A 21,644-nucleotide genomic window follows, 5' to 3' on the forward strand; every position below is an offset into this window, starting at 1 on the left:
CCCCGCCTCCCTTCGGCCAGTCAATTGGTCAATGGTGGATATTCGCGGGTAGTGTCTAGACGCCAATCAAATGTGGCGCGAGCCTCTTCCGTTATTCAGTGAGAGCCGCGGTCGTTGTGGGAGGACCGGGTAAAAAATTGGGTAGAATTGCTGGGAGGGAAAGATGAGTCGGTTCAGAATTCGAAGTAGATGGCGAATTGTATTGTGCAATGTTTAACACATATAAACAGTTAGTTTTACTTTCCCTCGGGAGGTGCACATTTTACAGACTATGCTTTATTGGTATTTAAGTGTCGATTCTAATGAAAATAATGTAGCTGGTAGGTGTCGGCCCTTTCTGTTTGTGTCCCGTGAGAAAGCCGCCTGGAGCAGCAGAGTTGTCAGAATTGAGACATACGGAGCTGTGGCCCAGCATCTGTACAGAGATTTTCTTTTATTCACCTCTGGAGCAGGTGCGATTTTAACCCGGCTTCCTAGTCCAGAGCTGTGGATACTACCATTGCACCATAAGAACCCCACTTCCCTACTGCTTGATTATAGCATTTCACTTGCTGAATTTATTCTCTCTCGTTCTTCAGGAATAAACTGGCCCTTGTCATTTGAGTCCAACTGTCGAAGGGGAATCAAGTTAATAACGATCACTTTATTTTTAATTTTTTTCTGTAAGGCGTATTCGTATTTAGGTGCGATTCCCGATCCTCTTTTAGTCAGATTGCAAGGGTGTTTCTGTGTTTTTTGATTAATTTTTCTCTCAAACAGTGTCACGGATGGTGGCTGAGTCCGTCAGCGATGGGATTGAGACAATGATCCGCGATGAATATAACTGATGCTGGATTAATGTTAGGGACAGTCAGTGCGGGCTGACTGGCCAGCTGCGCTTCCTTCTTTGGATCCCGGCTCCAACTCTGTTTAACAGCGCCTCACCACCTGGCTGGAAAATCTTACAAGCTTTCAAAAGAAATCACGAGTGAAAGGAAGAAACACCTTCTTTTGCCAAGTTGACAGCTACAACGAATGTCTAGACTATCTTGAAACGAATCGAGTTAGATTCCGCCTGTTTTTTAAAAACAAAAGTGCCAAATTTTTAATGGGTGTTCTGAGTTTGAACTGGACAGTGAATTACCATTCTATATAAAACATTTGGCCATTCAATTCTCACTTTTAACAAATAGTTTCTTCGCAAAGCTTTTTATTGTGAGTTTTGTGAATGTGTGTATTTGAGGTTTGTTTGTATTCTTTAGCACATATAGCCTTTGGGGCTTTATTTACAACGAAGTTTAAATGCTAAGAGTGTTTCGTCTGCTTGATGAGTGAGAAGAGAGAACGAGCGGTGTCTGGTGTCAAGCATACCTAGAACTGGCGAAGATTGGTGATGACACTTTGAGGGAAAAAAATGCCGGTGAAGAAACAAGGTGAGTTGGGTTTCCACGGTTGTCATGGCTCGTGTTTGTGTTCATTTTTAGAGAAATGTTATTACTGACAAAGTGTCAAATATATTAACTGTTTGTTTCCAGGATTTAGAATCTTGTCACTTCAAGGCGACCATTTTTTAATAAACCAAGACTAGGTCAGTGTTATACTGGGTACAATATATAGGATAGTGTTTACTTCATTCAGTTGTTGTTTAACCAAATGATGGAGAATTTGGTTTTTGGTCAAGCTGATTTCTACTACATGCATATATTTGATTCACTCTTGGTCTCCAAAAGTTGCAAAGTGTCTGCCACTAGGTTAAGAGCATGTTTTGTGAGAACAGTTTTTCTCCCCCTACTGTCATTGTTCCATTGGTGGTGGTGTGGGGTTTTTTTTGCCTAATTTGATTCAATTTAAGCCAAAAACAGAACTAAAATAGTGTTCTCTGAAACTTGGTGTTGAACATTCACAAAGGCATCTGGTGCCTATGATTTATCAGGTTTGACCTGACCAGGTAGGTGTGTCTATAAGCTACTTTAACGGCTTGCAAAAGTATCTTAAAATTCAGTAGTAGAAGTCCCAATTGAAAAGCCAGACTGTCTTTTTTGCTAATAAAGTTCATTCCTCTATGTTGTAAATTAAGTTTTTTTTGTCAGTAGACGAATGGACAAAATCTAAATAAACCCGAAAGAACTGCGGATATTGTAAATCAGAAACAAAAACAGAAATTGCTGCAAAAGCTCAGCAGGTCTGGCGGCATCTGTGAAGACAAATCAGTTAACATTTTGGGTCTAGTGACCCTTCCTCAGAACTGGCAGTTCTGAGGAAGGGTTACTGGACCTGAAACATTAACTCTGATTTTTCTTCTCAGATACTACTAGACCTGCTAAGCTTTTGAAAAAAAATCTAAACTTTGTATTGTGGTTAAAATGTTATTTAGTGTTGAGTTTTTGATTTATCTACTGTTTGGATGTGACTTTGAACTAAGCCAAAATAAAATGTTTTGTTCAATGACCAATCTAGAGGGAAATTGAACAACCCGTAAAAATTTAGCATGGCAAGTTAGTAACCAAAAAAATCTAATATTAGTCAAGTGTATACATTGTAGTGATTCCATATTGTCTCATTCTCAATGTAAATGTTGTGTATTTTGATCCAAAGACACAAGTATATCTAATCACAGGATTTTCCTATTTTCATTAAATCATGTTTTTTTTTAAATGAGGGTTTATTTACCCAGTATTTTGTGTAAGGACCTCCAGTACTGCACTTATAGTACTTTTTATTTGATAGGCTGTACAACAGAACATTATGACAAGAACACCATCAACGTATTCCAATATTTTACTGCTTGAAATGATGTTTGCAATTCTGATTTAATATTGCATTGCGATCCACAATTGTAGGATTTTCTAATGCATTATCTATGTGGGCTTCAGTGGACTAATTTGTGGTTAAATTTTAGCTAGTGAAATGGACTAGTATTATGGAAAAGATAGACCTATTACTGTAGAATAGGTCTAATTGGTAATCCCATTTTAAAGATTTCCTGTTTACTTGTTAGCAGTTTTAAGACCAGACTTAAGTCAAACCAGCTAGGAAATCACTTGGGCTCTAATGCTGATCTTATGCCAAGAGGTGTGCCTTTTTAAGGAACAACCTTCTGTAAAAAGGGTTTTACAGGTGACAGGTACTTTGATAACATTTAGAAAGAAGGTAAGTCGCTGGTTGGGACATGTTGGTTCAGAGGTGCTCAGGTTGGTTGCCGATGGGAGACATTGGGTATGGGATGGGAAAGTTGTTAGGGAGAAACTGATGATTAGGGAGGTGTCTGGTGTTCAGCAGGATGCAGGTGAAGATCCTCAGTTTTATGGTTACTATGAAGTTTGATTCATCAACCTTCCCTGGGTAACTATTAAGGTAAGTCAGTCAGAACTTTCCCAAGTCTCCAACTCTGTGATGGGGATGTTTTTGAAAGCTTCCAGGCACCAGGTTATTGTCAAATAGAAGTTAAATTCCTTCAGTGTCAGCTGTAATTGGATTTTCACATGATCCTGATGCATAACTCTGTTTATTTTTCTTCACTGACAATCTTCTGTAAGATCTGGACAAAGTGCACAAAATATTAGTAATTATACATTAATACAACTTTATTGTAGTTTGTATAGATTTGTTATATATGATCACAATTTATAGGAGAAAAAAGTTGCTGGTTGCTTCGCAAATGGACTCTGGTTACGCAAGTAAATTCTGTTAATTCAAAAACCTTGCACTGCAGTTTAGAGAATCGGTCCCCACATGTGAATGTATGAACACAGTAGTTTCAAGTCCTGATGCTGTGTGATTTGTATGGGAAATTGCCAGCAGTGGTTCCCATAGATTTGCTGCTCTTGACATTCTAGGTTACAGAGGTGCTGATTTGGAAGGTGCTGTCAGGAGCATTAGTAAGTTGCTGCAGTGCATCTAGAAGACAAAATACACAAGTATATTGGAGGGAATAAATGCTAAATGTGATGGATTGGGTGCAATTAAGTGGGCTGCTTTGTCCTGGATGGTGTCAAGCTTCCTGAGTTTCGTTGGAGCTGCATTCCCGATGCGGTCTCCTCTACATTGGGGAGACTGGACACCTCCTAGCAGAGCGCTTTAGGGAACAACTCCAAGACACCCGCACCAATCAACCACACCGCCCCGTGGCCCAACATTTCAACTCCCCCTCCCACTCTGCCGAGGACATGGAGATCCTGGGCCTCCTTCACTGCCGCTCCCTCACCACCAGATGCCTTGAGGAAGAACGCCTCATCTTCCGCCTCGGAACACTTCAACCCCAGGGCATCAGTGTGGACTTCAACAGTTTCCTCATTTCCCCTTCCCCCACATCATCCTAGTTTCTAACTTCCAGCTCAGCACTGTCACCATGACTTGTCCGGACTTGTCCGACCTGCCCAGCTCCTTTTCCACTTATCCACTCCACCCTTTCCTCCCTGACCTATCACCTTTATCTCCTCCCCCACTCACCCATTGTACTATATGCTACTCTTTCCCCACCCCCAACCTCCCCAAGCTTATCTCTCCATGCTTCAGTCTCTCTGCCTTTATTCCTGATGAAGGGCTTTTGCACGAAACGTCGATTGCGCTGCTTGTTGGATGCTGCCTGAACTGCTGTGCTCTTCCAGCACCACTGATCCAGAATCTGCATTCATGCAGGCAAGTGGGGAGTATTCCATCATACTAAGACTTGTAGCATATAGATGATTGGTCAGACTTTAGGGGAGGAAGAGATTATTTATTCCCCTTCATGCCCTCGTCTTTCATTTGTTTCAATAGCTGCAGCATTTATTTGAGTAATCCATTTCACTTTATTGTCAATGGTAACCCCACTGGGGACAAACAGTTTCCTCTCTTTTCCACAGGGTTCAAGTTCTGTGCCACCAGAGGCTAATTCTTAAGGGTTTGATATTTAACAAGCTCCTTGTCTGGATATTATGTTTTAATGTCCTGCTTCATAACAATTTACACACTGGAGTTGTCAAATTTGGTATATTTGATGCAATTATTCCCATTGGCTGATTCTAGGAAGGGACAAAAATATCTTAGTGGGGCATCAACTTCTGAAGTAAATGACTTGGGGATAGAATGGCAGGATAATGTTTCTTTAATGTTGATCTGTAGAACAACTGCTCACTTTCTTAGTGCACATTCTGGAGCCAACTATAGAGCGGATTATGGTAGATCTTTTATTGCACAACAAGATCAAATTATTAATTAATTAATGCAAGCATGCTTAAAATAGCTCCTAATACATAATGATGAAATTTTACATTGTGCGAGTGAGAGTGCGAGTGCTCCAAAACTCTACTTTAAACTGAAACTGGGACAATTAAATATCCCCTTCAATGTCTGTCATTTAACTACCTCACTTCAGACAGTTCTCCTTTTGAGGAGGAGTACTGGCTAAAATGAGATAAAGTGGCAGATATCCAAGGGGATATTTCTTAATACACAATAGGTGCATTCTAGTTGGAGGAAATCCAAGATGAGGATCTATCATCTGGACCTAACTAAGATGGTTTAAAGTATCAAACTTGAGGAAGAAGTACATAATTACACTCAGCTTACTGGCAGGTCAAGTGTTTTTGAATGTTCTCATCAAAGAACAATTAAAAGACATACTAGGTTTTCCCTCCTTGTCCAAAAATATGCAAACAAGGAGATGTTTGCAAATATGCAAATAAGGAGATGGCTGGTGAATTTAACAAGTATTTTACATTAGTCTGCTCTATCGATGATACTCTTAGAAATAGATATAATCTGGAAATGGAATGAGGCTGCCAAGGGGTTAAGTGAATGGACATTGATCCGTCAAATGGAATATAAATTGAGAAAATGAGATTATTTTTATACCCTGTTCAGATGGACAATTATCAAATGGCAGGGATTACAAAGTTGAGATGCAGAGAAATCTCCTGTCCTAAAAAGGTTAACATCGTAGGTTCTCCAAATTTGCAAAATATAATAGTATGTTGTTTATTACAGAGGGAATTTAATACAAAAATGAGGTTGTGCTTGAGTTATATTGGTGAGATCACATCTGGAAGACTATATACTGTATAGTATTGGCCTCCTTCATTTAAAGAGGAATCTAAATGAGTTATCTCAAACAGATGGATTGTGTTTCTGTGGAAAATTTGGACATGAAAGCTTGTGTCACCTGGTGCTTAGAGTAAGAGGTGAATTGAGTGAAACGTGTAGGATCTTGAGGTGTCTTGACAGTGTGCATGTGAAAGAGATGTTTGCTGTTAGGGAAGAAAGGGCTGCTGTTTTAAAAATGAGTTGTCCATTTAAAATAGATTAAAGTAATCTTTTGACCTCTGTTCTTAGAAATATAGTAGATGCAGAGTCTGTTTTTAAGGTACAGGTAGATTTTTCCCAGTTCTTCAATCCTACCACATCTTAGTTTATCACTAGCTACACTAGCCTAGGTCCTTTGCTCCACCATTTCGTGAGCATGAAAGGTTTTCAGGGTCCGCAGTAATGTGGACTAATGAAATCAGTTGTAGATCAGAACATATCTTGCTGAATGCAGGCGCCATGCTCCTAATTCGTATGTATGTTGTGTTTTGTGCTTAATCCTGCTTCATGTTGACTTCTCAGCTGATTTACTTGTGAGATTGGAGGAAAAGAACAATGCAAAGAAGGAAGTGAGATGTAGTTATCGTAGTCTTGCATTTCGTTGGATTAATTGAAATGGAATGAGAGGTTAGATTGTTTTTTTTTGTCTGACTCTGTGCATAAGCAATAAACTGAAAGCTCTGAAATGTAGACTAAATTTGAGAATTGATTTATGGCTATTTTGTACTTGAAATGTTATTGTATGTAACACACTACTATGTGCTCGAAGACACTATGGTAGTGTTTTATCCTATTTAATACCAACAATTGGGCAGATGGCAAAGTTTAAATCAGGCGCAGTAATACTTCAGCTCAGTGCAGACTATCATTTTTAAATGTTGAGTTTTGACTGTATAAAACTTTATAATTTGATATGTTATTTCGTCCAAGTTAATACAAACTGAATATTCCTGCCCCTTCCTCTAAGCAGAAGAAAACAATGCTATAAGTGTGTGCTTAAAGTCTGTGTCTGAAGAGATCAGTTGCTACCTAATGCAGGTGGCAACTAGACAACACTCGACCTATAATTTTAAAAATGGTCTGTGCATCGCAGCAGCTTTTAGAATAGGGAATGTATCGAGAGACTTGCAGGTGAGCGAATGAACTATTTGTCCAAAGGCCTTTCTGGAAGGAGGCTTTTAAAGATGATGGGTGGTTGGGAGAGAATTCTTGTGGTCAGGCTGAAGTCTCCAGCATTATAATTAACACATGAAAGAACATAGGGATATGGTAGGTCATTATCATTGACAAAATGGTGGAGCAAAGGACCTAGGCTAGTGTAGCTAGTGATAAACTAAGATGTGGCGGGATTGAAAAACTGGGAAAGTAAGCTTACATCTTCTAATTGTAGGTCATTTGAGGGATGATTGTCAAGTGACAGTAGAGTTTCGGACATTTTGAAATTTACAGAAGGGGGCAGGTCAGCATTGGGGTTGTTGGACAATTTTGTGTATAGTGATCAAAAGTATGGTATGAGTTTCAGAAGAGTGGAGGGGAGCAGTGTTTTCGGGATGGAAGTTGGTCTTTCTGTCACATTATGGGATTATTGCCACCTTTTGCAATTAGCCAAAGAGTTAGCATTTATGTTGGATTCAAAAACAATAGTTTGATCCTAAAGTTCAGTTGGAAGAGAATATCAAGAGAGCAGTGATGCTGGTATTGTATATTCATGGAAATTAGGGCAAGTTCAACTGAGTATCATCAGAATAGATGTCAAAGTTGATTCTCTGGCACAAAGACTGTTACCAAAGACTGAGCACAGAGTTTCTTCAAGGAAGCAGAAGAGAATTCATTGGATAGATGAAGAAATGTTGGTTCCACTGGACTGGAATGCAGAAATGATATGGTGGACAGTGCAGTGTAAAACCATTTTTAATGTTGCAGAGATATTAAACAATAATGCACAATATTTGCAGTTACAGAATATACTCTCTGGTTTTGTCCAGAACAATCTTGGTGCTATGACAGGAAAGAAGGTTAAGTTTGAAGGTGTTGGGCACAAAAGTAGAAGACAGGAGATAATGACCTGTTCAGAGTCCTCCGATGTAAAGAAGTTTTCAGAGAACCTGTTCATCCTGTCAAAACTACGGATTCAAAAGTTAGCTTTTTTTTTCGGAGGCTGAGGTTTTTGGAAGGTGATGAACAAGTTGAATAAAAATTTTGTAGTGATTTGAAATTGGAAATGAAAATGTAAAGGCCTATGTGGGAAGATTGGTGGAGAGTAATTGTAGAATTATGTGGAACTTTTGGGGAAACTTATGAAATTGAGAGTGTTGGGGTAGAAGCTGGTGGCTGCGCTTTCTGCATGGATGATTTTGATCTCCAAGGCATGTGAGTTCCTTTTGGACTGGTTGGGGGATTAGGACAGGGGGATGTTAGTCATAGAGAAAAGGAGCAGTTCTGCACAGTGATAATTGTGAATGAGAAGAGCGATCCACTGTCAATGGTTTATCATTTTACATTATGACTGATTCCATAGGTGTCACAATTTTGTGTGCTTTCATTGTCAAATAGTGGTTTATGTGAATCAAATGTTTTACATCAAATTTATATCAAATGGCTTCTGTCAGTTCATAGAAATACCATCTATGAACACTCAGCTGCTCCACGTGAGCTAAGTATCTACAATATGAATACTATGTTGGAGATATTCAATAGTCTAACAATATCTATGGCAAGTGAATCAATATTCATGTTTCAGGTTGATTTGTTTCATCAGAGCTGAGCAAAAGAGAAAAGTGGGCAAGTAAAGGGGAGAGGGTGAGAGGAGAAAATACCCAGGTAAGTCTTTAGGGTGGCAGACAGGTGAGGAAATAATGAAGGCCGTATTCATCAGACAAGAAATCAAAAAAAATTGTCTAAACGAAGTGCATAAAAGGAGATTAATAGCTGCTGTCTGACAGCAAAATTACACAAACTATTTAAACCCAAAGCCTGTAAAGGATGTAGAAGTTACACTCTGAAAGAGTTTAACTCTACATTGAACCAAGAAAGCTGTTTGTTATCTACTTGTTTTTTAATAATTTCTCAGGTTTAGCTATGATTAGTAGTTTGACTGACCTTCTACAAATTCATTGAGATTCTTTCTGCTTCATTCACATTTTTCAAGCACTTTATCCCTAACAGTAGATTCTTGTACCTTTCTTGCAACAATTATTAGACTGAATGACCGATTTGGTTGAGTTTTTCACTGTTTCTTTTGCCCAATGGAGTGACATTGACAATTCCCGCAACCAATAGAATCATTCATGAATTATGAAAGGTCATTATTGCCTTTGATCATCATTGCCTCATCTATTTTTAGTACTCTAGGATGGAAGCCATTTAGTCCTGGACATTTGTCTTTCTAATGCAAGTATTAATCACTCCACTTGATTTTATTATAGTTTTCCTCTTATTTGTACTTGATCTCCACAGAGTATAAATATTAAGTGAAGTATTTAGTAAATATGGCATCTCTTGATACTTTCTGCCCTCTAGTATTACAGTTTATCACTTGTGTCTACCTTTTTAAAAGAGACTTTCTGCTGTGAGCCAAAATATCAAGAACAGCCAGTAGACAGTAGTCTTTTAAAAGATTACAGCTGCAGTATATGTTGTCTTTTACAAATTTGAGACATTTACTAAACTTTGGCAAAAATGATTTTTGGTCCAAACCCAAATCTTTTAGCAGTTAATATCTTGAATAGCTCAGAAATGACATTCATAAAAGATAATGGATCCAAAATTGGAAATGAATAATATAGATGTTGGCTACACTATGATAGCTTAGCAAGAAACTAATCAAAATTTCCTGAATAATGTCCATAGACATGCAATTGGTGAATAAGAATTTCTGAAGTAAAAGATTGCGGAAAGTGTGGTATGTACCTGTTGAACCAGGGTGCATCATTACTCCTCAATGTCTTTGCCTGCATGATGAGTAAGTTTTAAGATTATGCTAATTTCAAATGAATGTAAAATTACACCCAACATTTTGTGAAAAGCAAGCAATAGTCATAAGTCTGAATGCTTTATTGTTATTTTTATGCATTTTACAAATTCTCTGCTGTCTTCTGCTTTGTTTCTATTTTAAACCACCAGTGCAAGTTGCATTACACAGTTATATTTCCTTAATGTCTATTGTGCATGTCAGATTAATTTTGATAATTTCAGACTTTAGTTTTCATATTTGAAGGGGCAAAAGGTGTTAATTTCATCATTCTTTTAATGTTTCTGCTGATTGCTACTTAGGCTGATTTTATGTTCCAGTGCAAATGAGATTGGCATTGAGGTCAAAATTTCAACTTAACCTGATCATTCTGTCATTGATCCAGACCTGTTGTGCCTACAATAACGGTGAATGTTTATATTGATGTGTAATGGTTTGGTATTAGGTGTTTCAGTTATACTGTTTTAAATGTTGCTTGATATCAAAGTCTTAGTAGCTGAGCTGGTTTATAGTTTGATTCAATTTGCTATACATTTATTCATTTCTTCCTTTCGTACTCTGTCCAGACTTTCAGGCTGTTATATTTTATATCCATGTCATAGATGAGTATTTTAGTTTTGATGTCTTGATAAGGTTTTGGCACTGTGCCTTGGATAAGAAAATGAGCAGCTGTTGTTTTGAATTTAGCTTCAGGAGTGATACTCTGTTTTCTTAAGATATCTCATTTTCATCAATGGTAAGGACTTCACATCAGACATCCAACCTTAAGTAAATTTGCAGTGAATACTTGCATTAAGAATTTTTTTTTATCTGGATGTAAATTTGCTTGCTGAGCTGGAAGGTTCATTTTCAGATGTTTTTGTCACCATACTAAGTAACATTAGCGAGCCTCTGGTGAAGCACTGTATTATGACCCACTTTCTATTTGTGTTTTTAGGTTTCCTTGGGTTTCCTGTGGTGATGTCATTTCTGGTCCGTTTTCTCAGAGGGTGGTAAATGGGGTTCAAGTCGATATGTTAGTTGATAGAGTTCTGGCTGGAATGCCACGTTTATAGGAATTCTCGCACTTGTCTCTGTTTGGCTCGTTCTAGCATGGATGTGTTGTCCCAGTCATAGTGGTGTCCTTCCTCATCTGTACGTAAGGATGCTAGTGTTAGTGGGTCATGTCTTTTTGTGGCTAGTTGATGTTTGTGTATCCTGGTGGCTAGTTTTCTGTCTGTTTGTTCGATGTAGTATTTGTTACAGTTCTTGCAAATGATTTGTGGGCTACCATAATGCCAAGAGGTCTGAGTAGTTTGGCAGTGACTTCTGAGATGTCTTTGGTGTAGGGGAGAGTGGCTAATATTTCTGGATGCGTCTTTTCTGCTTGTTTGGGTTTGAGAAATCAGCAGACTGTGTTTGTTGGGTACTCGCTCTTTTTGAATACATTTGGCATCATGGTAGCCCACAAACTCACCAACACACTAAAACAGCAGCTAAGGAACTTAAAAGACCCTATACAGACAATAAACAAAATGAACATTTACAAAATACCTTGCAACAACTGTCACAAACAGGTAGAAAACTAGCCATCAGAATACATGAATATCAATGAGTCACAAAAAGACATGATCCACTCTCACTAGTGTCTTTACATACAGATGAGGAAGGACACCACTTTGACTGGGACAATGCGTCCATCCTAGGACAAGCCAAACCGAGACATGCACAAGAATTCCTAAAGCGTGGCAATTTAAGCAGAGCTCTATCAATAAACACGTTGACTTTGACTCCATTTACCACCCTCTGAGAGAAAAGAAAACAGGGAATGGCATCACCAGAGGGAATGACATCACCAACCCAAGGAAATCGACGTACATAAATAGGAAGCATGGCTTCACCCGAGGCTGCCTGTGTTACCTAGTTTGGTGACGAAACATCTGAAAATGAACCTTCCAGCTCAGCGAGCAAACTTACATCCAGAACCTCAATGTGAGCTACAAATCTTCAAATTCTTTTTTGTTTCTGCAACCGTTCAGTTTCTGTCAAGTTTTCTGGTTAAAGGACATTTTTATACTGTACACTTTTATTCCTTGTTGTAGGAGCTAATAGATGTAGACTTTTATTATCTCATGGAATTACATAGAAATTAAGTAAATTTATAGAGTGAACTATTCAAATTAGCCAATCCATGTTGCTGTTTATCTTGCCAATGAATAGCAGTTCAAATTCAGTGTCTGCCCTAATATTTTTCTGCCTCATGTTCCTCCTTTACTGGCTACTTCTCTATCAGTGGCTGGCAATATCTCTTACCTTATCTTTCTAGGGGTCTGATTATTCCTCATTTCCTGAGAAGTGGGTGTGATGTTGCGTAGGAAAAAAACACTGTTTTCTTCTTCTCCTCCTGGAGAAGTCTGAACTTGCTAAGCTTCATTTAGTTCAAATAAAATCACAGTTCTACTCTACCACAGGAAGCTGTTTGCGAGATGAATAACTTTTCCAAAATTCATTCCTATGAATGGCCTACAAAACTTTTACTTGCTATAATTCCAACTTGTAAATGTCCCTTTCTGTGTTCCTCATTGTACAATTTATAAAGCTCCAACATCTAGTCTGGCTCAGCTAAAGCCACTTGGGTCTTTTTGTTCCTCTAAAGGTGTTTAATAATGTTAAGTTTGGGAGAAGATTTGTAGCTTGGGTGCTCGTTGTTGTGGTTTTGTTCACCGAGCTGGGAATTTGTGTTGCAGACATTTCGTCTCCTGTCTAGGTGACATCCTCAGTGCTTGGGAGCCTCCTGTGAAGCGCTTCTGTGATCTTTCCTCCAGCATTTGTAGTGGTTCGAATCTGCCGCTTCCGGTTGTCAGTTCCAGCTTCCGTTGCAGTGGTCAGTATATTGGGTCCAGATCGATGTGCTTACAGATTGAATCTGTGAATGAGTGCCATGCCTCTAGGAATTCCCTGGCTGTTCTGTTTGGCTTGTCCTATAAAAGTAGTGTTGTCCCAGTCGAATTCATGTTGCTTGTCATCTGTGTGTGTGGCTCCTAAGGATAGCTGGTCATGTCGTTTCGTGGCTAGTTGGTGTTCATGGATGCGGATCGTTAGCTGTCTTTCTGTTTGTCCTATGTAGTGTTTTTTGCAGTCCTTGCATGGGATTTTGTACACTACATTGGTTTTGCTCATGCTGGGTATCGGGTCCTTCGTTCTGGTGAGTTGTTGTCTGAAAGTGGCTGTTGGTTTGTGTGCTATGAGTCCTAGTGGTCACAGTAGTCTGGCTGTCCGTTCAGAAATGCTCTTGATGTATGGTAGTGTGGCTAGTCCTTTTGGGTTGCGGCATGTCCTCGTTCTGTTGTTTTTCCCTTAGGCATCTGTTGATGAAATTGCGCGGGTATCTGTTTTTGGCGAATACATTGTATAGGTGTTCTTCTTCCTCTTTTTGCAGTTCTGGTGTACTGCAGTGTGTTGTGGCCCTTTTTTGAATAGTGTCTTGATGCAACTTCTTCTTTTGTGTGTGTTGGGGTGGTTGCTTTCGTCGTTCAGGACTTGGTCTGTGTGTGTAGCTTTCCTGTATACCTTTGTGCTGAATTCTCCGTTAGGTGTTCTCTGTACCATCATGTCGAGGAATAGGAGTTGGTTGTCCTTTTCTTCCTCTCTCGTGAATCTGATTCCTGAGAGAGTGGCATTGATGATCCAGTGTGTGTTCTCTATTTCTGTGTTTTTAATGATTACAAAGGTGTCATCCACATATCTGACCCAGAGTTTGGGTTGAATTTGCAGTAAGACTGTTTATTCTAATCTTTGCAGTACCGCTTCTGCTAGGAGTCCAGAGATGGGTGAGCCCATGGGTGTGCCATTGATTTGTTCATATATTTGGTTGTTGAATGTGAAGTGTGTTGTGAGGCACAGGTCCAGTAGTTTGAGTATGCCGTCTTTGTTGATAGGTTCAACACCCTGTTGTCTGTTCTGTATGTCCAGCAGGTTGACTATTGTTTCTCTGGCTAAGGTTTTGTCGATAGAGGTGAACAGTGCCATTACATCGAATGAGACTATAGTTTCTTCCTTGTGTAAGTATATATTTCTGATGATGTCCAAGAATTCCTGTGTTGATTGTATAGAGTATCTGGATCTGCTGATCAGGTGTTTCAGTTTCTGCTGTAGTTCTTTAGCCACTTTGTGTGATGGTGTTCCTGGTAGTGATACAATGGGTCTGAGTAGGATGTCTGGTTTGTGCACTTTAGGTAGCCATAGAATCTGGGGGTGGTGTTGTTTTCAACGAAGGACCCAATACCCAGCATGAGCAAAACCAATGTAGTGTACAAAATCCCATGCAAGGACTACACAAAACACTACATAGGACCATCAGAAAGACCGCTAACGATCCGCATCCATGAATACCAACTAGCCACAAAATGACATGACCAGCTATCCTTAGTAGCCACACACGCAGATGACAAGCAACATGAATTCGACTGGGACAACACTACTATTATAGGGCAAGCCAAACAGAGAACAGCCAGGGAATTCCTAGAGGTGTGGCACTCATCCACAGATTCAGTCAATAAGCACTTTGACCTGGACCCAATATACCGACCACTGCAGCGGACAGCTGGAACTGGCAACTGGAAGTGGCAGATTCAAACCACTACAAATGCTGGAGGAAAGATCACAGAAGCGCTTCACAGGAGGCTCCCAAGCATTGAGGATGTCACCGAGATGTCTGCAACACAAATTCCCAGCTCGGCGAACAGAACCACAACAATGTTAATTTGCTTTTGAATCTTGGAGTTCTTTTTTCTTTTTAATGAGCAAGCAGTAGAAATCAAAGGAATGAAGGCCAAACTTAAGCAAAAGAAAAATTCTGGTGATGGAAATACTAAATTACTAAGCAGCTCAGGCACCATTTTGGAGAGAAACAGTTATTCTATGGCCATTCTTCAGCACTGGACAAAAGTTAGTTGCAGCACCACTTTAAAAATTACTTTTTATAAGTTGTCACAGTCTTAGCAGAACATAGGGCTCCTTTATTAGAGTGATGACTGGCAGTACGCCATCACTCAGGTGAGGAAAGAGGTCAAAAACGAGGGTAGATAATGGTGCTGGAATTGATCCCAAATAGTGTCACTCTACATTACATTACAAACTAGCTGTCCAACTAACTGACCAACCTACAAAATTACAACAACAAGGTGGAAGAGGGGAGAGACCAAGAAGAAAATTTGTGATCCTGTTTTATAAAAACAAAATTGAAGGTTTCAATGGCAAAGGGAGTTGAGGATCATCTGCTTTGCCTTGCACTATTATCTGTTTTATTTGCTCTCTGTTCTCATGTACTCTGTCACAGACCTACAGCTTAAAACCTGTTGGACATTGTCCAAAGCATTTTTTTTTGTTGCTGTACTTATTTTTTACAGAAAATTGACTCAGTTTCATCACAAGCTAATAACTTCTGAAATGAATCTCAGAATAAATTTGCATGACACTAAATAGAAATTGGAAAGCTTCAAAAGGGCTGAAATGATAGTGAGTCTAGATGGGAACTTTCTAGATCTGGACCAGGCTACAATCTATGATAATTTTTAAAATAAAAGACGCATTTCTCAATGGTCATATAATATCTGTGGGGAGAAAAACTTGATGATCTGATCTATGATCTTCTGTTGGAACTGGAAGTAATTAGGGATAAAGCAAATTTATAAGCAGGTGCAGAGGTGATGAGGTGTAGAAGAAGACTAAAGGAGAGGGCACATTTATGACGTACATGTCATAAATTTTTCAGTAAATATCACTATAAATACAAATGAAATATGTGGTCTGGAACTTGGAACAGTTTTTTATTTTTACTGATGTCATGACATAATGTACAAAAGTTGATATTTCTGATCTGAAGAACCTCCATCTCAACTCCTCTGTATCGGTTTTCTCCTGAGCAACTGCTGGGGTTTTCATTATGGAGGAAGCAGTAATGACAAAGAGCTACACAGCCAAATCCGTAACTAATGAAATAAGCTCCTCTAACAATTCCGGGCAATCTTGGTTTCGGTGGATTGCAGCAACCACTCCTGACAGGTTATGATTTGCACCTGAAATCGCTTTATGATATGAAAGTGATATCAACACAACTGCTAAGTGCTGCACATGCTGATCAATATGTTCTTGTAAATCTGAAATATAAATATTAAATGCTGCGAAGACTCTAGTAGCATCTGCTGAGAGGGAAGCCCAGTTAATATTTGTGGTTGACCTTTCTTGAGTTTACATTGATCTTCCCTGTCAAGAATGCGCTCAGCATTTTTCAATTATTTTGTTTACCATGGTACTGACTTTTGTCATTTTTTTTGCCTTTTATTTCTAACTCTTGATTTTTGCATCTGTCTTACCACCTATAATGCATAATAATGAAATGAACTTCATATTGCATTAGTAGCAATGCAGATAATTTGTTTCAAGCACATGGACTTGCATTTCAATTTTGAATTGGGGCAAAATGGGGAAAGTGAAATGAATAGTAAATTGCTACATAGCTATGATATTTTTAAAAGATTGCTCGACTCAATTTTAGGAATTGAAGGAAAAACTGCAATCCTGTAAATCTGGACTAAAACAAAAATTGAAGCTGGTGCAGGAAAGTAGAGTCCACTTGCCTGAAATGTTTAGTGAACCAATATCAAAAGTGCAAACTCCTCTGCCTGTGCCTTTTCCAATGAAAGATCTCTGATCTAAAAGCAATAATTTCTTCTGTTAATAGCATTCCCTGCCATAAGGAAATACGCACTAAAGTGTATTTGATGTTTTCCAAGCCTGTGATTGGGCAAACAAACGAGTTCTGTTGCTGCTCGTGTTTTAAATTTGGTTGAAACAATAGAGAAGGTTAAAAATGGAGAGATCAATGTAGAAGGACACATGATTGAGATGGGTGCAAAACATGCCTTTCTCTAGTCGTGCTATACCTATGGGTCACAACATTGTTTCCTCTGGTTCCTAATATAGCCAGTAGTATGCATTCTCTATATTAGTCATGAAATAAAAATATCTTCCAATCAGATTTTTTTAAAGTACAAGTATTGATTGATTAAATAAAATTGCATGACATGTTATTTGTAATATCAAGATGTTTAACACTAAACCGAAAACAAGACACGAACACCAAGTGGAGAATGAAAAACTGATTTCTGTTTGCAGTGATTCACTGGGGTTCAGAGATGGGAAATAGAGAATGGGAAATATCTTTGGTCATTACTTCTGGTTTTTGAAGACAAAGAGAAGGTTTGAAATATTTAGCCATCATTATGGTCTGGAATGTATTGCCACCAAACAAAGGCAGTTATCTCTGGAACCTTGGCTTGTGGAGGTAAGACTGTATTGTGAGATCTTCCAACCTGTTTCAGAAGACAGTCTGGTTTCACACTGATTTCACCACAAAGGTGCTTCACAAGTAGAAGAGATGAGATGAACACAAGCTATTCTTTAGCAGCTTCCCTCTTCTAGCATTCCAAAATCACTTTTAAGCCTGAAAACATGATTGAAACAGAACAGTTGTAAAACCTAGTGGTGCAAAAAGAAGTGTTCAACCAAACAAGACTAACAGTTATCTGAAACATGTAGTTTCTGGGAATGCCTTTTTTAAAAACACTTCCGATGTTTCTTTTCATTGAATTCTTCTAAAAATCCAGGTATCTCTACAGTTCAAGTTCAAATCTGTAAACATTAAATAAAAGCCATCATAATATCCCTCACCTTTTAGAGAGGGCGAAAGAAGAAATGCTACTTTCAAACCTATTTCAATAAAGTGTAAGCAAAGTTTTAAAAATGTCAACTTGTCAGAATTTAAGCTCACTTACTTTTTCACTCAATCTGTAAAGTTATCTCTATCATTTTTTGGTCCAAAGATCATTTATAGAGGTTTATAAAATTGAGGGTCATAGATAAGGTGAATAGCAAAGGTCTTCCCCCTAGGATGAGGGAATTCAAAACTAGTGGGCATACGCTTAAGGTGAGAGGCAACATTTTTCCACAAGGTTGGTTTGTATGTAGATGCAGGTATAGTGACAACATTTTAAAAAAAAACACGTTTGGACAACCATGTAAATAGAAAAGGTTTAAAGGGATATGGGCCAAATGCAAGAAAGTTGGACTAAGTTTGAGAAACTTGGTTAGCATGGATAGATTGGACTAAAAGGACTGTTTCTGTGCTCTATGACTCTATATATTGCGTGAAACATTTTTAAGGGAGAAGCAAACTACTAAGTTCTAGTTTTTTTAAAAATAGTATTACACAAAGGCAAAGAGGTTATGCATACCAATATTTCCCGGTAGCTATGTGGATGAGAAAGGAGGAATCTCTGATTTCTTCTTTCCACAAAAGTATATAACTTGATAGATTGGATTAGGCATTTGGCTTCTTGAGCCTATCTCTCATAAGATCATGGCTCCTTCATACCAGACCTCCATTTCTCTTGCCAGCTCCTTGTAACCGTCAACTCCTTGAAGCTCCAAAATCTATCTTCATTTTGAAATATTTTCAGTGATCTAGCCTTTATAATCTTTTGGGTGAAAGAATTCCACAGTCAGTACTCTCAAAAAATTCCCTCACATCTTTGTTTTTTATTCTACAAATCTGCCCAGTAGTTGAGATTACAAGTGAGAACATCATCTCAACATTTACCCTGTCAAACTCCCTCAGAATCTAGTATATTTCAACAATTAGATCACTCTTCACTTTTCTAAATTCTAATAAATTAAGGCCTAATCTTTTTTAGCTGTTCTTGATATGTCAATTTCTTCAGACCAGGAGTCAGCCCAGTGAATCTCTCTTAAACTGCCTCTAATGCAATGGAGTTGCAGTCTAGATTAATTTCGCATAATCTCGTCGGCAAGGACAATTTTGACTGAAGGGTCTGTTTCCATGCTGTACATCTGACTCTATGACGGTAATGCCAGTACCTTTTATAAATATGAGGACCAAAACCACACAGCATTACATGTGCAGCTTACAAACACTGCACAGTTGAACAAGGCTTCACTCTTTTTAAGCTCCAGCCCTTATAATAAATAACAACATTTCATTTGCTTTCTTAATTACTTGCTACACTTGTATATGAAGTAAAACATTAGCATGCAAGAGTTGTGTTGCACATTTGGAGTGCCTCTCTATTTAAATACTAATCATACTTTTGATTCTTCCTATCAAAGTATTCGATATCTCAATTTCCTATATTCAATGCTGTCTGGCAAGTATTTTGCCAAATTACTCGATCTGTCTATATCCTCTTGTAGATTCCTTAAGTCCTTATCCCAATGTGGCCTTCCACCTTTTTTTTTATATAAATTTGAAAAAAAAGTTATACTCTGCTCCTCTCCTAAACCATTAGTATAGATAGATTACATTCTAGACTGGTTATGTCTGTCCAACCTGTATAAAACCTGTTAATCCCACTTTGCATTTTGTGATAGCTAATCTTCAATCTATGCTAATACCTTGCCCACAATACTGAGATTTCATATGCAATTACTTTTGAAGTTGCACCTTATTGAATGCTTTCTGGAAATCCAACAACACCAAATATGTCAGTTCCCTTTTTTGTCAAGTCTGCTTATTATATCCTCAAAGAACGCTGGTAAATTTGTCAAACGAATTTCACAAACTGTAGAGGTTTTGCTTACATTAAGCTTTTTCAACATGCCCTGCTAGTTTCTCCTTAATAATGGACTCTAGCATTTTTACAACATGTTACACTGGTTTATTAATTCCTGCTTACCTTTTCCTTGAACAAGGGGTGTCACATCAAAAGTTTTCTGATTCTTTGGAACCTCCTGAATGCAATGAGTTCTGGGATACTTCTGGAATGAATCTAAGCCCGTTTTTCCTGTGTCAATCTTTGAGTCATGCATTTATCTCTCTAGTTGTCTTTACCTTATGCAAATTTGCACACATAGTTGGTAGTTACCTGGAGGCCATACATTCCGTCCCTTCATTCAAGCTGTTTATATAAATAAGCATTGAGGTCCCAAAACTGATTTTCAGTCATTCAATTTGGTAAACTCACAGGAGGTCTGGGTACAGGCAACAAATTATTTGAGCTGCCACATCCAATCAGCTTGGTCAGTCTAAGATTAAAATTTAGCATAAATTCACAGTTGTTTGACACAACAAATCATGGAGTGAATTCCTCATCCTGTCAATTCACACTGCATGTTGTTCAGGTACCTTGGTGTTGGTTTATTCTTTTGTCACAGTACATGACACACATTATTTTTACTTTGCCCCAATTAAATAATATTTTATCTTTGATTGTGTAGCCTACTTCTTCCTGCTACTCCCTGTCACTCCTTGCTTTCATAGCCTCACCCTTTCCTTGTGTTCCCATCTTATTCCTATCCATCTGTGGGTCTTCAGATTTATTCCATTTACTTTGATATTTCTGACTGGGAATTTAATTCTGACTTAAAAGATTGATTAAATTCCTTCAACTCCCCTTTTTGGTTTTTGGCTGGGCCTAATTTAGCCAACTTAGTAGTTTTGGTCTTTTCTCTTTTCACTCCTCCACCTGTAGATACCTTGGCTAGGTTTTGAGCTTAGGGTTGTAAAGGTTATACCATCTTTTTCTTCTTGTGTCCTTCTGGTGTGGTCAACCAAGTGGATTATATAGGAAAAAAAAAGCCAGTTGGGTGAAAACCAAACTTGGACTGATCCTAATGCATGGGTCTGTCTACTGAATTCCACAGGTTCTACTACTAAGAGGTAGTATGTATTTTTGATATTGCCAACTAATGCCTTAACTTGATGCTGCACTGTGTAATATAGTTTATGCATTACTGAACTTCATCTTGATATTGAAGGTCTGGCTCAGATTCTGTCAAATTTTCCTTTAATTTTTTCCTTCTTGGGCAGTGGTTAGCACTGTTGCCTCTCAGCGCCAGGGAGCCGCGTTCATAACAGTATGCCTTGATCACTTTCAAGGGTTTGATAATACCTTGTTAAAATTCCTTTGTGTCTAGTTCCTTTGTGTACTGAGGTTTAAATGTTGTTCACAGACTGTTGTTGACTTCCTGAAACATTTTAGGTATAATATTGAAAATTGATCCAACTGGGTCTCTTGCTAACCAGTAGTGGTAAAGAACTTACTTTATTCTGTCTTTAGTGGTAATGGTTTTCAAGGGAATGGCATCTGGGAATCAAGTAACTGTGTTCATAGTAGTAAAGATATACTTGTGTCTTGCTTTATGTAAAGGTCCCACATAGTCTTCTAACAACCTATTGGATTGGCGTGGAATCTAAAGAACCAGTTTGATTGTATGTTGTGATTTTTCCTACAATCTGGCAGATAGACATTTTATGCAAACCTGCAGTATCTCATTGTAGACTAGACCAGTAAAAATGGTGACTTGTGTGTGCTTGGATTTTTCAGATTCCCCACACGCCAAGCCATGGGAATTTCATCGGCTATCCTTAATATTATTTGCAACATTAGGGTAGTACTATTTTTTGGTGCACCACCATCATCCTCAAATTTGTGAGCTGATAGTCATAGGGATGTACAGCACAGAAACAGACCTTTCATTCCAATTTGTCCATGCCGACCAGATATCCAGAGCTAATCTAATCCCACTTGCCAGCACTCGGCTCCTATTTCTCCAAACCTTCCTATTCAAATACCCA

General features: G+C 38.4%; 1 long non-coding RNA gene across 2 annotated transcripts in view; it reads left to right on the forward strand.

Annotated features, from left to right (window-relative positions):
* Positions 1-11: 11 nt before the first annotated feature.
* The window catches only part of LOC132816425 (uncharacterized), an 86,469-nt gene continuing 64,836 nt past the window's right edge, over positions 12-21,644 (forward strand). For both annotated transcript variants that reach the window (XR_009644800.1, XR_009644799.1), the window contains exons 1-2: positions 12-129; positions 760-1,412. This is a non-coding gene — a long non-coding RNA (uncharacterized LOC132816425). The remainder of the gene's footprint in view (positions 130-759; positions 1,413-21,644) is intronic.

The sequence above is a fragment of the Hemiscyllium ocellatum genome, chromosome 6 (genome assembly GCF_020745735.1).
Source record: "Hemiscyllium ocellatum isolate sHemOce1 chromosome 6, sHemOce1.pat.X.cur, whole genome shotgun sequence".
NCBI classification, from domain to species: domain Eukaryota; kingdom Metazoa; phylum Chordata; class Chondrichthyes; order Orectolobiformes; family Hemiscylliidae; genus Hemiscyllium; species Hemiscyllium ocellatum.